Source organism: Scylla paramamosain, unplaced genomic scaffold, assembly GCF_035594125.1.
Source record: "Scylla paramamosain isolate STU-SP2022 unplaced genomic scaffold, ASM3559412v1 Contig33, whole genome shotgun sequence".
Classification (NCBI taxonomy): domain Eukaryota; kingdom Metazoa; phylum Arthropoda; class Malacostraca; order Decapoda; family Portunidae; genus Scylla; species Scylla paramamosain.
The window spans coordinates 641,436-662,624 of NW_026973698.1; the positions used below are offsets into that span (position 1 = coordinate 641,436).

At 43.8% G+C, this 21,189-nt stretch overlaps 1 protein-coding gene across 5 annotated transcripts in view; it reads left to right on the forward strand.

Annotated features, from left to right (window-relative positions):
* Positions 1-21,189, forward strand: part of LOC135097824 (uncharacterized) — a 66,720-nt gene that overhangs the window by 9,643 nt on the left and 35,888 nt on the right. Inside the window, exon 1 of one of the 5 annotated variants that reach the window (XR_010266166.1) lies at positions 14,111-14,219. The exons of the other annotated variants lie outside the window; for them this stretch is intronic. The gene's annotated coding sequence lies outside the window, so the exon portion shown is untranslated. Of the gene's footprint in view, positions 1-14,110; positions 14,220-21,189 lie in introns of those variants that run through there. 5 annotated transcript variants of the gene reach the window in all.

Consider the following 21,189-nt stretch of genomic DNA (forward strand, 5'->3'; position numbering starts at 1 on the left):
GAAGAGAGTGATGAAAAGAGATCAAAGAGGACTGAAGAGACGAGATTTTTTCCCATGCAGTTGAAGAGAAGAGTTGAGGTGACAAGAGGAGGATGAGGAGGAGGAGGAGGAGGAGGAGGAGAAGAGTAGAATGTCTATTGCCCCTTCGTCAGGTAATTCCCGTCGCGGCGTCAGTGGCAACGGATGTGACTTTTCTGGTGTTTTTTTTTCTTTTTTTCAATTTTTTCAACTAATTTCATCGGTTGGGACGTGCAGGTGTGAGGAAGAGGGAGTGTGGTGTGTGGGAAAGGGAAGGAGGCGGGCAGGTGTGAGGCATGATGTACCGTTAGGTAGGACAGGATACAGTGCGTGTGGGGGATCTTGTTAACTCTTTTGTATAAAACTGAGATGGAATAACAGTTGTCTCGTTAGGAAAAAAATAATTAAATTAATGTAGCAGTGTGGTAAAGCCCACTCACTTTTAATGTATTGCTGTCCTTCATCCCATATTTCCCTCTCTATATAGTGTTCTTCTTTACTTCCCCCACTCTTTTCTTTCCGTTCCGTTCCGTTGTCTCGTTTGTTCGTGATGCGTCAAGATAACAATACCATATGCTTTGTTTAATGTAAGCTTATTTCAGTGTGAGACTTGAGTTTGTTTCCTAATGTTACCAGCTCTCTCTCTCTCTCTCTCTCTCTCTCTCTCTCTCTCTCTCTCTCTCTCTCTCTCTCTCTCTCTCTCTCTCTCTCTCTCTCTCTGTGTCTTCACACTCGTTGGCAGTTGAAAAGGGACGCTGGAATCGGCGAGGAAGGGGTCGTCTTCCCTTGGAGGAAAGATTGTGTTCATGTGGTACATTTCTAATAATCCCAGTGCTATTAAGAAGATGAAGTGTGTGATACTGAAGCTCTTGGCTGTGCTCCCTGGTGATGATCCAATAATTTTAATAGAAACCCTTCATTCGTGTAACATTATCGATTAAAGCAGTGAAGTGGTGCAGCGGAGAAAGGACAGGTACGTGCGCGTATATATGATAAAGCGCACGGCTGGCTGGGTAGAGCTGTCTGGTGGTTGTGGTGGTGTAGGGTGCCAGTCGAGTGTAATGCTATGTGGTGTGGTGACGTGCGGTGCGGTGTTTCCGTGTAGATTCCTGGTGTGACGGGATGAGTAGCTACACCATCACTTCTGGTTACTACTATTGCCGCCACCATCACCACCGACAACAACGGCAATGATATACAAAAATAACATCACCAACATTATCATAAACTAGCAATCCCTTGTACAGTACATTACAAGAACACCACCACTACCACCACCACCATCACCAAGACGCCAAGCAAACGTTCCTTGACAATGCTGCTAATGTGGAAAGAAATGCTCGGAATTCCTTGGTACATTTTGTAGCACATTTTCTACCACGCCATTACACAGAGCAGCAAGTCACGGGGTCACGCCACACTAACGACAAGGCAACAACACAAATGTGTGTTCATAACTTGGTGTCTGAGCTGCTAAACTGACTCACCGACATCATGTCAACAAAAAGACAGAGAAAAAGGGAATGATAGTCACTGTGTTTTAGCTTAATGATACCAATACTATGTGTCACACAAAAAACATGTATGCCTCTTATCTTTCAGTAATAATGGCATCTATGTATGTATGTATGTATGTAAGAATGAATGTATGTATTCAGCCAAAGGTCACACGGTAATGATAAGAATGGAGGTATGAGAGTATAGTAGGAATAGAAAAAAAAAAAAAAAAAAACAGTACAAATATTGTATAATCAGCGATTGTGCATGATTCCAGTGAGGGGTTCTGTAAAAGTTCACATTCCATTCATGCTACGAGCCCTCCTAACATGTCCACAGTACAGCGAACGATAATTGACGCCTCTGGACCGGACGTGTATGGAGAGACATGTACGTGACTGAACCACACACACATACACACACACATACACACACACACACAGAACATGTTTATCATAGTTTCCATTAAATTATGAAAGAGTTGTGAAAAATACTAATTCTCTGTATGCTCATCCAGTAGAGTATTTGAATTCGCCATGTTAGATAATATGAAGTTAAGCGCGACAAATTGTGCTCTCTCTCTCTCTCTCTCTCTCACTAACACTCGTACAGGCTCGCTGCTTCTCTGTCTCACAGCAGTACACCCTTGGCTCGGTCAAGACAAAAGACTCGTGTTTGATTCCCGGGACAGAGAGGCGAAGCTTCTTTCATCTCGAGGCAGTGTTTGCCCGGCGCAGACTTCACTACCGGGGGGAGCGGGAATGAGCCTCACCCGCGCTTCTCTCCAGGGAAGAAAGGGTTCAGTGTTGTTAATAACGATGGCCCCGGTTCGTGGTAGGTGAATTTTTGTGATGTAAGCTGAATATATTGATCATAATAACATTAGTAGTCTGGTGGTGTATTGATGAGCACGCTAGAGTCACATGGATCTTCTGGCCCTCCCAGCCTTCGTTCCCTTTGCCCACCAGTGTCCCTGCCTCACCCTCCTTCCCTCCCTCTCTCCCTCCCTCCCTCCCCTTACGAGAACGGGACACAACCGCGGCAATAACAGCTTTTCAATAAACCCAATGGTCGGCTGAATATAATGGCATAGCTCGGCTCAATATGCATTTCCTGGCACTCAATGCATCACTGCTTCAGGCGCCGCGCATGCAGCAAGCAATAAGCCTCTGAGATTCCCTATAAATTTTCATCAGAGGCTCCACTACAATGATATGAACGCGGGAAAGGAAGAGGGAAGGGAGAGGAGTCCCTGGTGTGATTCCAGGCTGCTCGCTTACAAGGCGTCTGGCGGTGGCGCGATCAGGGACACCGGCAGGGAGGCAGGGAGGCAGGGCGTGGGAAGTGTGTGCACCACCGAAGCGAAAACACGGCCCCATTGGAGACTTGTGTGTGAGGCGCGCTGCCAAATCATGGACGTGGAAATTTTAATGATGCAGACGAGATGAAGGTCGTTGTGCTGCGCGGCACAGAGAGGGTGTGGTGGGAATGGTGGTGGTGGAGGTGGACACTGCGTGGGTGGTAAGGGAGTTGGGGATCGGGGCATTAGGCTGGGGATACTGTAGTCGTGTTGATTACACTACGTGCTATCTTTTTTTTTTTTATTTACTTATCTACGTGTGTGTGTGTGTGTGTGTGTGTGTGTGTGTGTGTGTGTGTGTGTGTGTGTCTATAAAAGCAGTGATAGTTGCAGTAATAGCTATTGGTTGCAGCGTCGTGCCTCACATGCAACAAAATAATCACAGGTGACCTGCATTCTCAGCCACACACACGTCATGCTCGGCCTTTAGGCAACAAGTAAAAAGGAACTTTTATTTTACTAAGTATATATATATATATATATATATATATATATATATATATATATATATATATATATATATATATATATATATATATATATATATATATATATATATATATATATATATATATATATATATATATATATATATTGTACCTGTCTTAGCCCTTTCATTCCGGTGATCATATATGAACGATTGCATCAGGTGCGTCCGTAGCGACGGCGATCGTTCCCGTAATCAAGAATTTTCGCGCCTCAATTTTGAGCTCCAAGCGCGGTTTCTCGAGTCAGATGGCGCGTGGAAGTGTGTGGCATCTGTTTCCACCCGTAGTGTTGCCACTAGCTCTGTATATTTAGCGGTAACTAAGCTATTCTCCCATTCTGCACCCCCATCAAGCCATGCCTGGTTCCCAAGGAGCCTACTTTCCCTGGAGAAAAATCTGTATCCAGAAACCAGTATATCATTGACTGTAATGTTCATTGTAATAAGTTAATCATCATTTTATCTGTAAAACTTAAGTAAACTCTAAACACACATAGTCACAAATGTACACATAGCTTATCCAACAATAAAGCACTAAGGCCACAAGTTGAAAGCAATGTATGCCACAGCAAACCGGACGCTCGGTGACTGTAACCTTCTCCTATATTTCTGTATTTCGTACTTACCCTTGTTCCCCCCCCCCCCTGCACTGTATTTCATCCCCCTTTCTTAATAAAATGTTTAAAATGTTTAAAATGTTTTAAATGTCCCATTCTGAGGGCGACACTTGGCAACCCCAGCGACCCGCCGTGTGGAAAGCACCCTGATAAGAGCCGAGGGACCTGATAAGAGCGAAGGACACGGACAGCCTGATAATAGGGAAGCATCTCAGATCCTTCCCTATTATTGTGTGTGTGTGTGTGTGTGTGTGTGTGTGTGTGAGAGAGAGAGAGAGAGAGAGAGAGAGAATGTTATTTGCTTGAAACTTGATATATACTCTCTCTCTCTCTCTCTCTCTCTCTCTCTCTCTCTCTCTCTCTCTCTCTCTCTCTCTCTCTCTCTCTCTCTCTCTCTCTCTCATTTGAAGTGTACAATTTCTCTTCCAAGATGAGAGAGAGAGAGAGAGAGAGAGAGAGAGAGAGAGAGAGAGAGTGTGTGTGTGTGTTTGTGTGTGTGCGTGTGTGTGTGTGTGTGTCTTCTCCGGGCTGTTTCTGATTGACAGATCACACAGCGAGATCCTTGATAAGCCATAACTAACCTTTTCAGAGATCACATGGAGCTACAAAGTACATCATTGTATTCAGAATAACAGAGAAAAAAAATATTAGTATCCAAACAGTCTTCTGACAATTTCTAGTTTATGATTTTTACCCGTCATGGCTTATGGGAAAATAATTTAATCACCGGAACATAAGGGTTAAGAACGTTGTGATCACGTATACCTCAGAACATCTGACAATAGTCTTACGTATATCTGGCTGTGTGTCTATCTGTCTGTCGGTCCTTTTTGTTTTTATGTAGGAGGGACAACAAGGGCAACAAAAAACAGTGAAAATAAAGACTACTACTGAGATTGCCAGACACAATGCGCAGTGTTCGGCTGACTGTTTGTCCCTCGCCTTATGCTTGTTAGTCATGCATGTGTCCCCTGTATTCTCATAAGAAGCAGAAAGAAAGCAAGTAAAGATGCAGTCCCTGGTGAGCCATAACGCCCTCACCACACGCACCGGTGTTGACCAAGACGCTCATCACTTGCTATCAGGCCGCGTCGAGGCAACTCCTGCTTCTGCCTTTCCCTCTGCCAAGTCTGCCACTGCCGAGTCTGCCTCTGCCTCTGCAGCCGAGTCTTGGCTGAACGAGTTGTCCTTGCCAGCAGATAGCACGTCAGTGTTATCTGCTGGTGCTCTCACTAGATAAAATAATTAGTTAAAAGCAAAGAAATGTCAAAATTGAGATTCAATTTAAAAGACATTATTGCATTATTTCAAGCCATGAGTTGCTAGGAAGCTTGCGCGTCTTGTTTTGTACCACTGGCACGATGTCTGTGTGTAAACATTATTCAGTGAAGGAAGCGCGCGCCGTAGCACCAGCCCTGTCTCTCCTGTGTCTGCTTCACTTTCTCTTTACTGTCATCAATCTTCATATAATTTATTTCCATCTCTGTATTGATGAACATATTCGATACGCTGAGGTGCAATGGCCAGCACAGCGCGGAGGATTAGGAAGATTGATGTGCGGCTTAAATTCTTCATGGACTCATTTTTTGTCGATTAAATATGCAAACTTGTATCGAGAGAGGCAACGCCTGACGCGCTTCTCATTTTTATGTAGGAGTGAATGATGGCTGAAGCACCGGAATTCCGATGCTTCATAAATCGAGGAACTACCTTCTTAGGCTCTTAGGAAGTGTTCCGAGGCTCAATGTGTGAAAGAAGCCGTACTGTACACACAATTTGTGGACTTAAGATAGACCCCTGGGAAGCACCTCTTAATTCTTACGCGGATTTATGAGTTATCTATAGGAGGACGCTGTCTAAAACTTTTACAGACGTGCATACACTACAGTGAGTATTTCTCATCATCATGTCAGTGCTCAACACCAAAGTAAAAAAGGAATTATCTTAAACACTAATGCAATAATGTCTTTTACACTTACTGTATTTCCGGCAATGCTTCAGGTTTCTCGTGTCAGTGTGTGTGTGTGTGTGTGTGTGTGTGTGTGTGTAATTAGTACTTTGTATGTGCCAAGATATTTGCAGTTTTGCTTTTGTGTGTATTTATTTACTTATTTATTTATTTTATGAACATAAAGGAAGATTGATGGCTAGGTAAGCAGGGAGAGAGAGAGAGAGAGAGAGAGAGAGGAGAGAGAGAGAGAGAGAGAGAGAGAGAGAGGAGAGAGAGAGAGAGAGAGAGAGAGAGAGAGACTGTTTTCCAGATTCCAGTGCCTTTAAAACAAACATACACACACACACCACACACACACACACACACACACACACACCTGGTAAATGCTCCCTCTTAATCAACGTCAACAGCGTGTATGTGTGTTGCTTATCATTTTTTTCCTCCGCCTTTACCTCCACTTGTTCCTTTCTTTTCCTCCTTTAACATTCCTCCTACTCCTCCTCTTCCTTCTCCTCCACCACCACCACCACCACCACTGATGCCTCGCGCCTTATCACCCTTTCATCTTTGCCGTCACGTTTTCTTTGCACGATGTATGTTGCATTACTTTTTAAAATTTAAGAGTTTTTTGTGCCATTAATTTATTCTTATCTATTCCATCGACGAAAATACCTTGGCGCGAAAATCCATTAGTGTAACTCTCTCTCTCTCTCTCTCTCTCTCTCTCTCTCTCCTCTCTCTCTCTCTCTCTCTCCTCTCCTCTCTCTCTCCTCTCTCTCTCTCTCTCTCTCCTCTCTCTCATCAGTGTATTTCAGTTTTCTTTTGACAGGATATTTTCGCGGAGTTTAAGAGTGCCTGCGTTGTTTTGTTTGCCCTTCTCCCCAAATCCCTGTGTCAGTCTCATTTTTCTCGCCTGCCGCTCTGTCCTCTCCTTTCTGCCTCCCTCTTTTATCTCCTCTCGCAGTCCGTCCCTATTTCGCTTCTTCCTCCTGCCTCGCCACGCCTCCGCATTCCCCGAACTGGGAGTCGCTGTGGCAGAAGGCGCAGGACTCTCTCGGGCGCCACCACGCAAAGATTCAGTGCACGTCTTTTGTGGTGATGGTGGTGGTGGTGGTGGTGGTGGACACGCGTTTTTCTCTTCCACTTTTGTAGCTTTGTGTGTGAATGAAGAACAGATTTAGTAAAGAAAGGTGTTGTTGTTGTTGTGGAGTTTGTTAATGATATTTCTACCGGTGTGTTTTTGTTATTGTATGATTCTTCATCTTTTCTATTGAGATATTTTCTCATATTGTGTATCTCTTTACCTTGTCAAGAAAAAGACGGCGGCGCTGAATTTAGTTCACTTTCTCTTTGAACGAAACAATTTCCAGGAGAGAAAACGCCCAAGTGTGTGGAATATCAGTGGACTCTGACTGTCTCTGGTATTCTTTCAAGGCAGAATTGTGTCCACATTTAGGAGTGAGTTGCCACTTAAATGGTGGAGTCGTTTTGGAAACTCATCAGGGATAAACGTGTTCGGTGTAATTTCCTCAGCCGGTTTAATCACCTCTGCGTAATTAGCTTGCAGATTGCTTCGTGCGCCATCCCTTCCTCGTTATATATGATAGTTTTTTTGTATATTCTTAATTGCTCTGTTAAATCCGATAGTCTCAAAGAGAACGCCTAGTGGGAAAGAGGAAGAGAAAGAGGCAAAGGTCGGCACAGCTTGCCTTCTCTATTTCTCTTGATGTTTTGCTCTTGACACGTGCAAGGAGCCTCTCACAGCAGCAGGGCACCTCAGTCTCATCCATGTATAATAATTATCAACACACGAGTATATCTAATGCGTCCCCTGGTGCGCGTGGACCGTTATATGTATGCGTGCTGAGAGGAACTTTAGCGTATGTTGTGTGAATCCAGGCAGGTATCACCTCCCCGCTACCGCCATCACCACACCTCGCAGCCTTGCATCAGCCTCGCCACTGCCCTGCCACGCATTTGTGCTTCTCCTGTGTGTGTTTGGTATTTAGAATGCTTTCATTATTAGAGGCTGAAATATCTCCTGCTTTATGATTAATTTTGCGGACGAACGCCTCATAATAATAATAATAAATACAATAATAATAATGATAATAATAATAATAATAATAGTAATAACAATGAGGATAGCATTGTTATTATTATTATTATTATTATTATTATTATTATTATTATTATTATTATTTGTTTTTCTTGTTCTTGTTAGTAGCAGTAGTTCACTACTACTACTACTACTACTACTACTACTACTACTATCGCACTATCAGTGAAAAGTATATCCAGAAATGTCCTGTGAAGTTACTTACCTGAATTATTAACGTTTTTGTGCCACTTTTAAAAGGCTTACTAGGGAGAACAAAAGCTGCCTTCATTATCAACAAGACGAGACGCTGAGCTGCAAAGGGGCTTACGTTAACATTCTGTGATGTGACCGTGAGGCTTAGTACTGGTGGGCTGGCCTGGTCGGAGGTGTGCTGGGCCGTCTAGTCTTGACTGGGCTGGACTGTGCTGGTCTGGACTGAACTGAAGTACTGTGATTTGGGCTAAACATGCATCCACTGGTCTCGTCTTCACGGGGACTAACCTGGTGTCTGATTTAAGTTGCTTTGGTTTGCTGTGGAGTGGGTTAGGTTAGTCTGGTCTGGAGGGAGCTCGATCAGTGGTATTGTGGCCTAGTCTGGTCTGATCTGGCTACATTACAAAAATGGGAACGGAATATTTTGCGTAGGGGAGAGAAATGGCCCCTCATGGAATCGGAAAGGACGCCATCGATCCTCCACGCCGCGTGTGCATGCTGGGGGTGATTTTTAACCCGCCGCCACCGAAGCACCACAGCGGCCATCCTTCAATGCCTCAAAGTGCGCCGCTGGATTCCACTTATGTGAGAGCTGCGCGGCATTAGTGCGTCGCGCCAGTAACACCCTCCCTGCCTCGCCACTATCACGATGAACGAAGCTTCGCACACTTCCCGTGACTGTCCGCGTTCCTCATAAATACACCAGCGTGACCAGACTTAAGTGCTGCGCTTTGACGGCAACTCAAGAGGACCTTGCCACTGCTTAGAGTTTAATGACCTCCTTTTGCAACGTCAATAAAAAAAAGCTACACATCAGTTCGCTCTATCTTCTGTTTCCCTGACACACTTTTAGCATGTGGAGAATTGATTGGAAGACTGTTCCTTACACGTGTCAGAGAAGTGTGGCGGTGGAAGGTTTAAGGCACAGAGAAAGCTGGGTCTTGTCATCTTTAAGTCAAGGAGTGAGCTGGGGCGCCGCTCTGGAAGGAACTCTTGTGTGTGTCTGTGATGTGTGTGTGTGTATGTGTGTGTGTGTGGGGGGGGGGGGCAGTAGCAACAGTAGTAGATTTGGCTCGTTTCGTGAGAAAAAAATAAAAAATAAAAGACGAAAGAAGAGTGACTTGTTCTATCCTGACGTGGGTTATTGCTTTCACTTTCTTCTGAATTATGTTTTGAAATCGTGAATACAAATGTGTGTGTGTGTGTGTGTGTGTGTGTGTGTGTGTGTGTGTGTGTGGATAGGTATTACATAGACTGTCACGTTTTGTAAATCACGTGGGAAGCGTGGGAAGCGACGGAAACAAAAAAAATATAACCTCACTCAGAAAAAAAAAAAAAAAAAACTGTTATAAGCACAGAGAGAGGAGCGTTGATGGAGCGTGCGGGAAGGAAAGATTGAAATGCAAACAAAGAAGGAAAAAAGAATTGAGGCAGTGATGGATAAACGAAAGGAGAGTGACGCCTGGCTGGGGAAGTTCGAGGTCATGGTGAGTGTAAACACAACCCAACACGAAGACAAACACACGACAAAAGAAGACGACTCCCCTGCTGGGTGCAGAATGCTGTGGTTCTGGAGCCTCGCAGCACAGATCGTGGCGGCGCGTGTGTCAAGACTTACCAAGTACACAGAATTATTCTTACTCTCATTAACGCTTAATTCAAGAAAAATATAGAGTGATTCTATCAATTTCGGAATAGCTGGCAAGCCTGGCTATCTGAAACGTCTGAAACGTCACGAAGGCGTGTAGCGCATCACATCGGGATTCGAATCTTTGAGTCGTTGATCACAGATATCAGATGCAAAGTGGACGTCAGCCAACCTCCGGCATTCCATAGCCATTCAGTATGGAGACTTCGTAAGACACGCGTGTTGGTATTGTTACTTTGCATCTTGAGGGACTCAAATGCAGAAATTTCGAGACGCTCAGGTGTACCGACACCCTGCAGGGCTACCAGTGCATCTCTCTCTTAAACAATATTTTCCGTATTTTTTCGTTCGTTGAGTCAAAATGACACGGGCAATTTTAGTAAGAATATTTTTCTGTATCACTGTACGTCTGGGAAAAAAAAATATACATAATTAAGGCGTGGACATGGAAGAAAAATATACATAATTAAGGCGTGGAAATGTAAGAAAAATATACATAATTAAGGCGTGGACATGGAAGAAAAATATACATAATTAAGGCGTGGAAATGTAAGAAAAATATACATAATTAAGGCGTGGACATGGAAGAAAAATATACATAATTAAGGCGTGGAAATGGAAGAAAAATATACATAATTAAGGCGTGGAAATGTAAGAAAAATATACATAATTAAGGCGTGGACATGGAAGAAAAATATACATAATTAAGGCGTGGACATGGAAGAAAAATATACATAATTAAGGCGTGGACATGGAAGAAAAATATACATAATTAAGGCGTGGAAATGGAAGAAAAATATACATAATTAAGGCGTGGAAATGGAAGAAAAATATACATAATTAAGGCGTGGAAATGTAAGAAAAATATACATAATTAAGGCGTGGACATGGAAGAAAAATATACATAATTAAGGCGTGGAAATGGAAGAAAAATATACATAATTAAGGCGTGGAAATGTAAGAAAAATATACATAATTAAGGCGTGGACATGGAAGAAAAATATACATAATTAAGGCGTGGACATGGAAGAAAAATATACATAATTAAGGCGTGGACATGGAAGAAAAATATACATAATTAAGGCGTGGAAATGGAAGAAAAATATACATAATTAAGGCGTGGACATGGAAGAAAAATATACATAATTAAGGCGTGGAAATGTAAGAAAAATATACATAATTAAGGCGTGGACATGGAAGAAAAATATACATAATTAAGGCGTGGAAATGGAAGAAAAATATACATAATTAAGGCGTGGAAATGTAAGAAAAATATACATAATTAAGGCGTGGACATGGAAGAAAAATATACATAATTAAGGCGTGGAAATGGAAGAAAAATATACATAATTAAGGCGTGGAAATGGAAAAGGACGGGAAAGATAGATGAGGAAAAAAGGCAGAGCTATCCTGTAATGAGTATTAATTTAAGGTCTGAGTAGAGAGAGAGAGAGAGAGAGAGAGAGAGAGAGAGAGAGAGAGAGAGAGAGAGAATGTTCTTTCCTTCCTTCCTCCATGCCAGTGGAGTGTTGAGTGTTGTGTGGTTCATGAGGGAGCTGGACAGGACAGCAGCGGCAGGGAAGGGGGCGCGGCAGGGAGGGAAGGGGGGGACGGACGGCAGGGGAGGGTCTTGAGACATCGCAGGCAAATTAGCCGTCCAGTTTTTCCGCTCCTGCCACCCGCGCCTTTGATCAGCACCATTATTCTGCCATCTTGTCTTGCCAGTTAATCTTGGGGCGTCTTTCATCACTGAGGGACGCGCCGCCCTTGCCGAGCTGATGGGGTGATGGGTAGGGAGGTGATGGGATGATGGGTGGACAGGTGTTGGGTGGTGGGTGATAGACAGACAGGTGATGGGGTGCAGGGTGATGGGTTACAGCATGCAGCCGTCGCTACCGTTCATATTCTTTATAACTTTTATTTTCTATTTTTTCTCGTCTTCTTTCTTGTGACTCTCCCCATTTATCTCACCTGTACACCTTATCTCACCTGTGCAAGTCATCTACCGTACCTTACTTGATTGATTAACCTTATTATCGTCTCCTCCATCTTTACTTCCCTGTATTCGTGTCGCGTCGTGTAACTACTCATGTATTTGCTTATAATTATGTTTCTTGCTGTATCTGTAAACACACCACCAATAAAACTGAGCGGGGAGTCTTGCTCGAAGCTGTGCAGTGTGTCCTTGCAAGCCGCGCCGCCGCAAGTCGCCCTGGCTGAGCGGGACAAGACGAGGCCCAAGGAAGCGAGTTAGCCGAGTATCGCGGGATCCATCTCGGCCACGTCCTGCTTGTTTGTCTTGATCTTGCGCGGTGCAGAGAGAGAGAGAGAGAGAGAGAGAGAGAGAGAGAGAGAGAGAGAGAGAGATTCCACCTTTAAAGAACGTGGTGATGACAAGAGTTCACACAGGAATATTGCATCAGGGGAGGAGTCTTGCACATCTTAGCTCAGTGACAGCGAGGGGAGAGGAGGGCGAGCTACAGCTGAGAGAAGCGAGTGGAGGGGGGCGAGGGAGCTGTCAACAATGTCAGAGGTCACGGAGGAGGGATAAAAGGGGAGAGGCGTGAGTTAGAGGCCTTTCCCTGTCTTAGGCCTGAAACGCTTCCCTCTCTCATCACAACTGTTTTCAAAGGTCACAGAGGTCATTAGCCGAATATTTGAAGAGTGATTCCCCAGTTGATAATGTAGAAATCTTGTTAATCTATCACGAGAATCATAAAAAAATAAAAGATAAAAAATCCTCAATTTCATGTAGAGCCTATTAAAAGCCTATTGAAAGTAGTGGAGTTTCTGGCAGAAATGTCTCATAATTCTGGTTTTAGTATGTTACCAAAGGTTTGAGGTGCCGTGTCCTGTCCTGTTAGCAAATAAAATCTTAAGAGAGCGTCGGATGAGGATGCTGTTTTGGCAGTGAATGTTTGATACCCCGAGCTGACTGGCAAAAATATGCTTTGGTCTCGTATCTTCATAATAGAGCCAATGTAAACTTGCTAAAATTTACGAGTACAGGCACTGGCAGCGAGACTAGATGTCATGATGGATACCCCGCCCACTCATCCTTTCGTGGCGTCGATGTGAGGTTCAGTAGGACCTGAGAGCAATCACCCATCCAACTAGCATTTCTATCGTTTTGCCTCACGCACACACACACACACACACAGTATCCTTGGCGCCCAGTCCCCCCGAGCCTCGCACAGATAAGCCGAAGGTAACAAGTTTCCGTCTCTCCCTGTCAGTATTTAGCATAATTTCTAGGGTTTTCCAGGTGTTTCCAGGTGTTTTCCTAGATGCGGAGTAGGGGGTGGTGGAGGGGGGATTTGGAGTATGAGGGGTATGGAAGAGGAGGAGGAGGTACGGAAAGGAAAAGACGAGGAAAAAAACCTTTTTGGCAACATATTATTATTTTCCTTTTATTGATGGAGTTGTCATTGTTTTGATATTTAATTTATTAATAGAAAGACATACTAAATTATAAAATATAATAATATCTGTTCTAGCTGTGCTTTTGTTTGTCGACAAAATAACAACTTCTTCACTTTATTTAATTTCACTTTTTCTTACCGGCACGCGTAGGTTTGCATTGGTATTTAATTTAAGACTTAAAAAAATATAAGAAACATGTACCAAGTAATAACATCCAATAAAATCTAGTCTCGCAGTTCGAATTTTCAAATTTAGAATAAGTTCGGTACTGGATATGAAAAATTATTCTCTTTATACGATGAGGAATTGGTGTTTTCTTTATTTATCTGGAAAGTAAAAAAAATTTTGTATTTAGAATCTGTAATATAATCTAGTCTGGCTGTGTTTCCTTTCTCGATATTATTGTGTTTTTGTGGTACCGTTCTTAAAAGTTAGATTGTTTTTTTGGAGTTTTCGTTATTATTACTGAGTTCGGTAATGTTTTTATATTTTGTGTATTAGTTAAAGTAAAGAGTAAGTCAGAAAATGTAGTGCATTCCTGTCTGGGCGTCTTCTTTCTTTTCGCGATTTTCATAATGAATTACGTTACGTAAATATAAGCTTCGAGACGGCCATTTTCCCTGCCTCCCTCTCTGTCTGTACATCAATATTCAGCTAAACTCCCCAGTGTTTCCAGACTTGAAGTGAAGAAAAAAGAGAATTGACCACGGAAATAGATAAACAACCCCAAAAGTGCCTCAAATAAGACATTGAGTAGTGCCCCGTTCAGAGCGCACACTCCGAAAACGCGACGTCATCAGACCTTCCCCCTTGGCCGCCAGTGTGTGTGTGTGTGTGATTCACACACACTGCTTGTCACCCAGCAAGCCGTTCCCCTACGGAAAGAGCTCAGACTGATCTTCGGGTAGGACTGTGTGTGTGTGTGTGTGTGTGTGTGTGTGTGTATTGCGCTACGTAAATATAAGGGCTGAGCGGCACATTTTCCCCTGCCTCCCTCCCTGTCTGTACATCAATATTTTAGCTGAACTTTCGGGTGTTTTTAGATTCAGACGTGAAGGAAAGCCAGAGTGAACCATGAAAATAGATAAATAACCCAAAAATGTCTCAAATAAGTTGAAGGATTGCAGGCCCGTTCAGAGCCCCCACCATGAAAACCCTCCTTCTCCCCAGCCTGCTCCTCCCTGCCCTCTCCCAACCCCGTGCCTGTGTCACTGCCCACCACTTTACCTCTCCTTCCTCTGCCCTGTGTGTGTGTGTATGTGTGTGTGTGTGTGTGTAATAGGATATTGTAACTTAACGGTACTAACATTTCTCTCTCTCTCTCTCTCTCTCTCTCTCTCTCTCTCTCTCTCTCTCTCTCTCTCTCTCTCTCTCTCTCTCTCTCTCTCTCTCTCTCTCTCTCTCTCTCTCTATCCTCCTCCTCCTCCAGTCCTTCTTCTAACACATCCGTGACAAAATTTCTTAGCTTTTTCCACACCTATTGGTGGAACTCCTCCAATTTCCTCCACCACTTCACTTTCCTCCATCTGCCCCAGACCTTCCTTCATCCCCCACCCGTCTCACCTCAGCCAGGGGGAGGCAAGGGAGGCATTGAGAAGGAGAAAAGTGAGGAAAAGTAGGAGGGAGTGGGAATATGACATGGAGGAAGGATTAGAGAGATAGACTGGCTGTGTGTGTGTGTGTGTGTGTGTTATGAGTGTGATAGTGTGGTGCTAATAGTAATAGTGGTATTGGTAGTAGTGGTGGTGGTGGTGGTAGTGATCAAGTGAATGGAGAGAGAGAGAGAGAGAGAGAGAGAGAGAGAGAGAGAGAGAGAGAGAGAGTTAGACACTCAGCATATGAAAACTAGCAAATTACAGACGAGTGGTTTGGTAGTTATGTCATTTGAAGGAAGACGCGTCACCTTGTTTTCCGCCGCACACCCCTCGAGGGTCGCGTGGCGCTGCCTGGTGCTGAGAAGAGTTTATCGTGCAACAGACGTGAGCACATTCATGAATCTCGTGATGTCTTTTGTCGCGCTGTGATGTAAATCCGGAACATGTTTGCTCGATGGTCACAAACGAGGGAAAACAGGTTGACCTTTGTGTTCTGTGGTGGTGTTTTCCCCATGGATCGCTGCAGCTACACGTGCCCTCAGTCACCGTGAGTGCCGGATGTGTGCAAGCAGCAGCAAGCAGGAGGGGGTGTGCGGCAGCCTGGTCACCAATTGTCCCACGTTGTGCTGCCAGTGCGATGTAACCTTCCATCCTTCGTGAACGTTTTAAGGCAGCGGGGCGTAACAAAAAGAAGGTTTGTGCAGTCCAAACATATCACTCACAAAACGTAAACATGAGGTGTCCCTCCCCTGGGGTGGGCGTGGGGTGGGTCTCCCCATCCCCGGGGTGCGTGGGGCGGGCCTCTCCATTCCGGGGGGCGTGGGTGTGGGGTGGGCCTTCCTGCATCGTCACGGGAAATATGCAAAGCAGGTCTTGTGGTATTCATAGCTGGATGTCAGGCCGGGTGCGTGCACGTCCCTGCCGAGCTGCCCGTGAGGGAGGAGAAGGAGGAATACAAAGGAATACAAAGGAAAGAACAGACAGCAACAGCCCTACTGGGCCTAACGAGGCTGTCTGTGTGTCTATTCTACCACTACCACTACAGATTCTAAGAGTTAGAGGATGGAGGACACTAGAGATCAAGGAAGGAAAAACAGGAGAGTATAGGGAGGAGGAAAGGCTAAGATGTGATAGGAAAGGATGAAAGAGAAATTATACTATTCACTACACTAACTAAAAAACATTTTATGTAGGCGCAAAGTACGTTATATGAGGGGTTGCTGCGAGGTGATTGTCCAACCTTTGTTTAAAAGTTTCTATTGTGTTACTATCGACAATATGTGCTGGGAGAGAGTTCCAGACATTTACAATTCTATTAAAGAAATAATACTTAGCCTCGTCTGATCTGAAACGCTTACCTATAATCTTGTAGCCATTATTTCGAGTGGTGTTGGAACTGTCAATGATGAGATAGTTGTTTACATTTACGTTATCAAAGCCCCGACACATCTTAAACAATTCAATTAAGTCACCTCGCATTCGCCGTTTCTCTAAACTGAACAAGTTGAGTTCCCTCAAGCGCTCCTCATAAGGCTTGTTCCGCAGTCGTGGGATCAACTTGGTAACTCTTCTTTGGACTCTCTCCAGCTTGTCTATATCTTTCCTGTAATGGGGTGACCAGAACTGGACGCAATACTCAAGTAGAGGTCGGACAAGTGTATTAAACAATGTGAGAATTACCCCTTCTGATTTGAATTCGAAAGTCCTACCAATAAACCCAACCAATTTATTTGCTGTTTTAACTACTTCCGAGCAGTGTTTACTTGACTTGAGGTCTGAGGTAATTATAAAACCCAAGTCCTTTTCCTCCTTAACCTTAAGAAGCTCGGTACCGTTCATTAAGTAATCAGTGTGATCGTTGTTATTACCAATGTGCAACACTTTACATTTATCTACATTGAAGCTCATCTGCCACTTGTCTGACCAAGTGGCTAAGTGGTCAAGATCAGATTGTAATTTTCTTTTATCCTCAGACGTGACTACTTTATTCATTATTTTTGTATCATCAGCGAACTTAGATACTTTGCAGGTGAGACCCTCATCGATATCATTAACGTAAATAAGGAAAAGAACAGGGCCGAGCACTGATCCCTGTGGGTACACCACTTAGAACTTCTCGCCAGTTTGAAAATTTACCATTTAAAACAACGCGCTGTTTTCTCTCAGACAGCCAGTCTTCAAGCCAATTGAGAAGTTTTCCATTTATACCATGTGACTTCAATTTAGCTAGTAGCCGCTTATGGGGAACTTTGTCAAAAGCTTTTTGAAAATCTAGATACACTATATCTACTGCCTTTGTTTCGTCGTACATGGTGAAAACATCATAAAAGAAATCAAGCAGATTAGTTAGACAAGAACGTCTGTTTCGGAAGCCATGCTGCGAGTCATTGATTAAATAATTTTCCTCTAGAAAGTTCACTAAATTATTGCGAATTACTGTTTCCATTAGTTTACATACTACAGATGTAAGGCTGATAGGTCTGTAGTTACTTGGAAGTGAATTATCGCCTTTCTTTTCTATAGGGGTAACGTTAGCTAACTTCCAATCCTCGGGAACCTTACCGCAGTTAAATGATTTGGTGAAAAGCAACGAAAGGGGCTTACAAATTTGGAATTTAGTTTCTTTCAAGACACGTGGTGCAATACCATCTGGGCCGGGGGCTTTGTCAGTTTTCATCTTATCAATTACTTTGATTATCTCGTTTTCATGAAAAACGCAGACACGTAAGGGGGTTATGTTGTGGAGCATAAGGAGTGGTTCGGGGATTGTATGAGTATTTTCCTCTGTAAAAATTGAAGCAAAATAATCATTCAGTGTGTCCGCGATCTGAGTTTCTCCGGTGACAAAATTACCGTTATCTAGTGTAATGTGATTAATGTGAGATGTAAGGACTTTTTTATTTCGAACGTAACTGTAAAATTCTTTGGGATTGGATTTAGCAATGCTTGCAATATACATTTTTAGATTTTTCTTACTGTGTCTAATGAGCTTTTTTGATTCGCGTCGGAGTCTGTCGTATTCTAGTTTATCAGCCTCATTCTGAGAGGACAAATATTTACGGTAGGCACGATTTTTCTGCAGTAGTTGTGACTCAATCTTGTTTGTCCACCATTTAGGTTTATTTCTCTTGCATGGACGTCTTTTACGCATAGGGATACATGTCTTCACAGCATCTTCTAAAATGTACTTAAATTTCGCCCATGATTCCTCAATGTTACTTTCGCCAAGTTCAGCGTTCCAATCTGCGACAGAAAGAATTGACCTGAGTCTGTCGTAGTCTCCTTTTTTATATATGAAAACTTTTTCGTTGCTAACAATGTCCTTATATGCTTGAAGGTTGATGTTAAAGGAGACAATCTTGTGGTCACTTGTACTAAATTCAGGACCAATATTAACGTTAGATATGAAGTCATCGTTTGTTGAAAGAACAAGATCTAATATGTTGTCACCTCGTGTGGGTCCTTGAACGTGTTGCTTTAGGGAACATTCTAATAAATTATTATACAAGTCGTGACCAGAGTGAGAGTTAAGTGGATTTCCCCATGAGTTAACAGGTAGATTGAAGTCTCCACAGATGACTGTATCAAAAGTGTTACTTATTTCAGTGATTTGATCTTGTAAATTCTTATCAGAGGAAACATTGTGAACCGGAGGCCTATAAATAAGACCTATAGCAGTTTTCTTAGAACGTACTCTTAAATGCAAGAAGACTGAATCTATATTGTTAATCTTTTCGGCTTTTAGTATGGTTGGCTGAAGACTGGCTTTCACATACAGCAATACACCGCCACCTATCCTGTCTTTTCTTTCACTGCTGAACATTTCATAACCTGGCAAGTTGTATTCCGCAAGAAAGTCTCTGTTTGCAGAGTTCAGCCAAGATTCAGTAATACCAATAATGTGGTAGTTTTCTACAGCTGCCAGGGTTTCTAAATCTGAAAATTTATTTCTAAGGCTGCGAGCGTTGATTAGGCAAGCTTTTATAGTGTTGCACATGGAGGTTGGGTTGCGCGAGGAGGCTACTAAGAGCCTGGGGCTACACGATCTTGCTGGTCGTTTTTTGGTCTGAAAATAGAAACTTTATTACTAAGGAGTCTACCAAGTCGTGCTGCTCCAATTCCATTTAGGTGTAAACCATCCGGCTGAAATAGAGAAGGTTTATTATAAAAGTTGTCCCATAGATTAACAAAGTCTACACCTTCCTCTGTGCAAAGAGAACGGGAGACGGCTGTTAGTGCTGAAGGCTCTGTTGTAGAAGACAGCCGGTGCCCTGATGCGGGGGAGGATACCTGAAACAATAATATTATTGGATTTAGTTTTGAAGCGCTGTATCATCTTCTTGAACTTTTCCATGAGCTCTTCAGACCTAGTGTTTTCAACATCATTTGTACCTGCGTGAGGAGGAGGAGGAGGAGGAGGAGGAGGAGGAGGAGGAGGAGGAGGAGGAGGAGGAGGTGGAGGTAGGAGGAGTAAGAGGCAGGAGAAGGAGTTTGCATCGAATATGACAGTGTCTCTTCTTAAGTTAAAATAAGAGCATGAAGCTTCCATTGCAAGAGATAATGAAGGCAGGGCGTGGCAGGAGCGGCAGGAGTGGCGGGGGAGGACGGCGGAGGCTTCTTCCTATGCGCGCGTAGCTGTAAAATAGAGAACCTGAATATGAAGATGGCAGACAGAGTTAAATTCTGATGAACCTTGTACGGCGAAGTGTTCGATGATGCGTGTTATGTGCTGAAGACTTGAAAGGTCCGTGGAGGCGTGGCTAACAGTGCGGTGGTGGCGTGGTTAGTGCAACAAGGCTTCGTGGCGGCTGGCGTGTTGAGGTCAGTGGTGGTGATTATTAGTGTAAAGCTCCTTGCGGTGTAGCGAATACTGCTGGTGGTGTGGTGAACGATCTTGGCGGTGTGACGATGGTGGTGAGGTGTGGAGTGAGTCTCATCGTCAAAGGAAAGGGACAGAAAAGAAGAAAAAGATGCTGTGAAGTAGAGGACAACTTTTTCTTAGGAAATGTGTAACTTTGGCTGCGAAATATCCTCAAGAATTTGAAGATCCGTATTTTTGTCTTGTGGCGGGAAGTGTTGAAGGAAACCAACCTGGGAAACTTTAAGGAAACTCTGGTGAGCTTGAAAGATTCCATGCCACGAAGAAAGGGAAGAACTTTTGAAGGAAATAGATGCTGGAGACAGCTGGAAATGGAAAGAGGAAACTTGGAGTGTCTATCAGAAAAAAAATGACAGACAGACAGACAGACAGACAGACAGAGAGAGAGAGAGAGAGAGAGAGAGAGAGAGAGAGAGAGAGAGAGAGAGAGAGAGAGAGAGAGAGAGAGAGAGAGAATGTGACGGAAAGTGGTTATGAAGCTGCAGGAATAAAAGATTCGTCCGAGGGGTTGTAAAGAAAGAAGGGCAACTTTTATGAGCAATAGGGAAGGAAGAAGAGGAGGAGGAGGAGGAGGAGGAGGAGGAGGACGAGGAGGAGGAAGAGAGGGACTAGCGTGAGGTGAGGAAGACAGTGAGTGAGGGAGTGGTGGTGATGAGCGAAGACGACATGCACAAGTGTGAGAGGCGAGCTGAGTGTGTTTAGAGAGGAAGGCGAAGTGTGTTGAGAATGACGGAGGCGAAAAGGAGATGGCAAGGCTAAGGTTTCCCGCGGCAGAGCCTTGAGGGAGCGTTGATGGCGACCGCGGCGAGGCAGGGAAAGGGAAGTAAAGGAGGGAAGGAGAGACAAGAGTGTGAAAGTAGGAATAAAAGCGAACATAAAAGGAGTCACGCAGGAAAGCAGGAAGGAAAAGCCACCGTGCTGTGACAAGAGTAAAAGTGTCAGCAGGTTTGTAGTGAGCAGGGAGGCATGAGATGTGTGTAGCGTAAAACTGAGCCGCGAAGGAAGAAAGGAAAGAGGAAAAGTAGGAATATGAGATGACAGGGATGAAGTAAATAAGGAAGGTAAAAGGACATGGCCAGAGAGGAAGCTTTGAGAGAGGAGGAGGAAAATAATATTATAGTGGAGAGCAGAGTAAAGGTGACGAGAACAGGAGGGGGTATGAGCGGCAACCACACGAGGCTGATCAGGCAGCAGGAGGCGGCGTGAGAGGGAACATAAAAGTGAAGGAAGAATAATAACAAAGAAAAAGACAGAATACCAGTAGAAAATTAGCAGATAGGCAGGATAGCAGGTAAGAAGCTGCATGTGATTCGTTATTCCTAAGTGCTTGTTAAATGTCCCCTTGTTGTGTTGCCTTGTGAAATACAGCAATTGTTCGCTGGTGAAGGAGACCCGAGGCT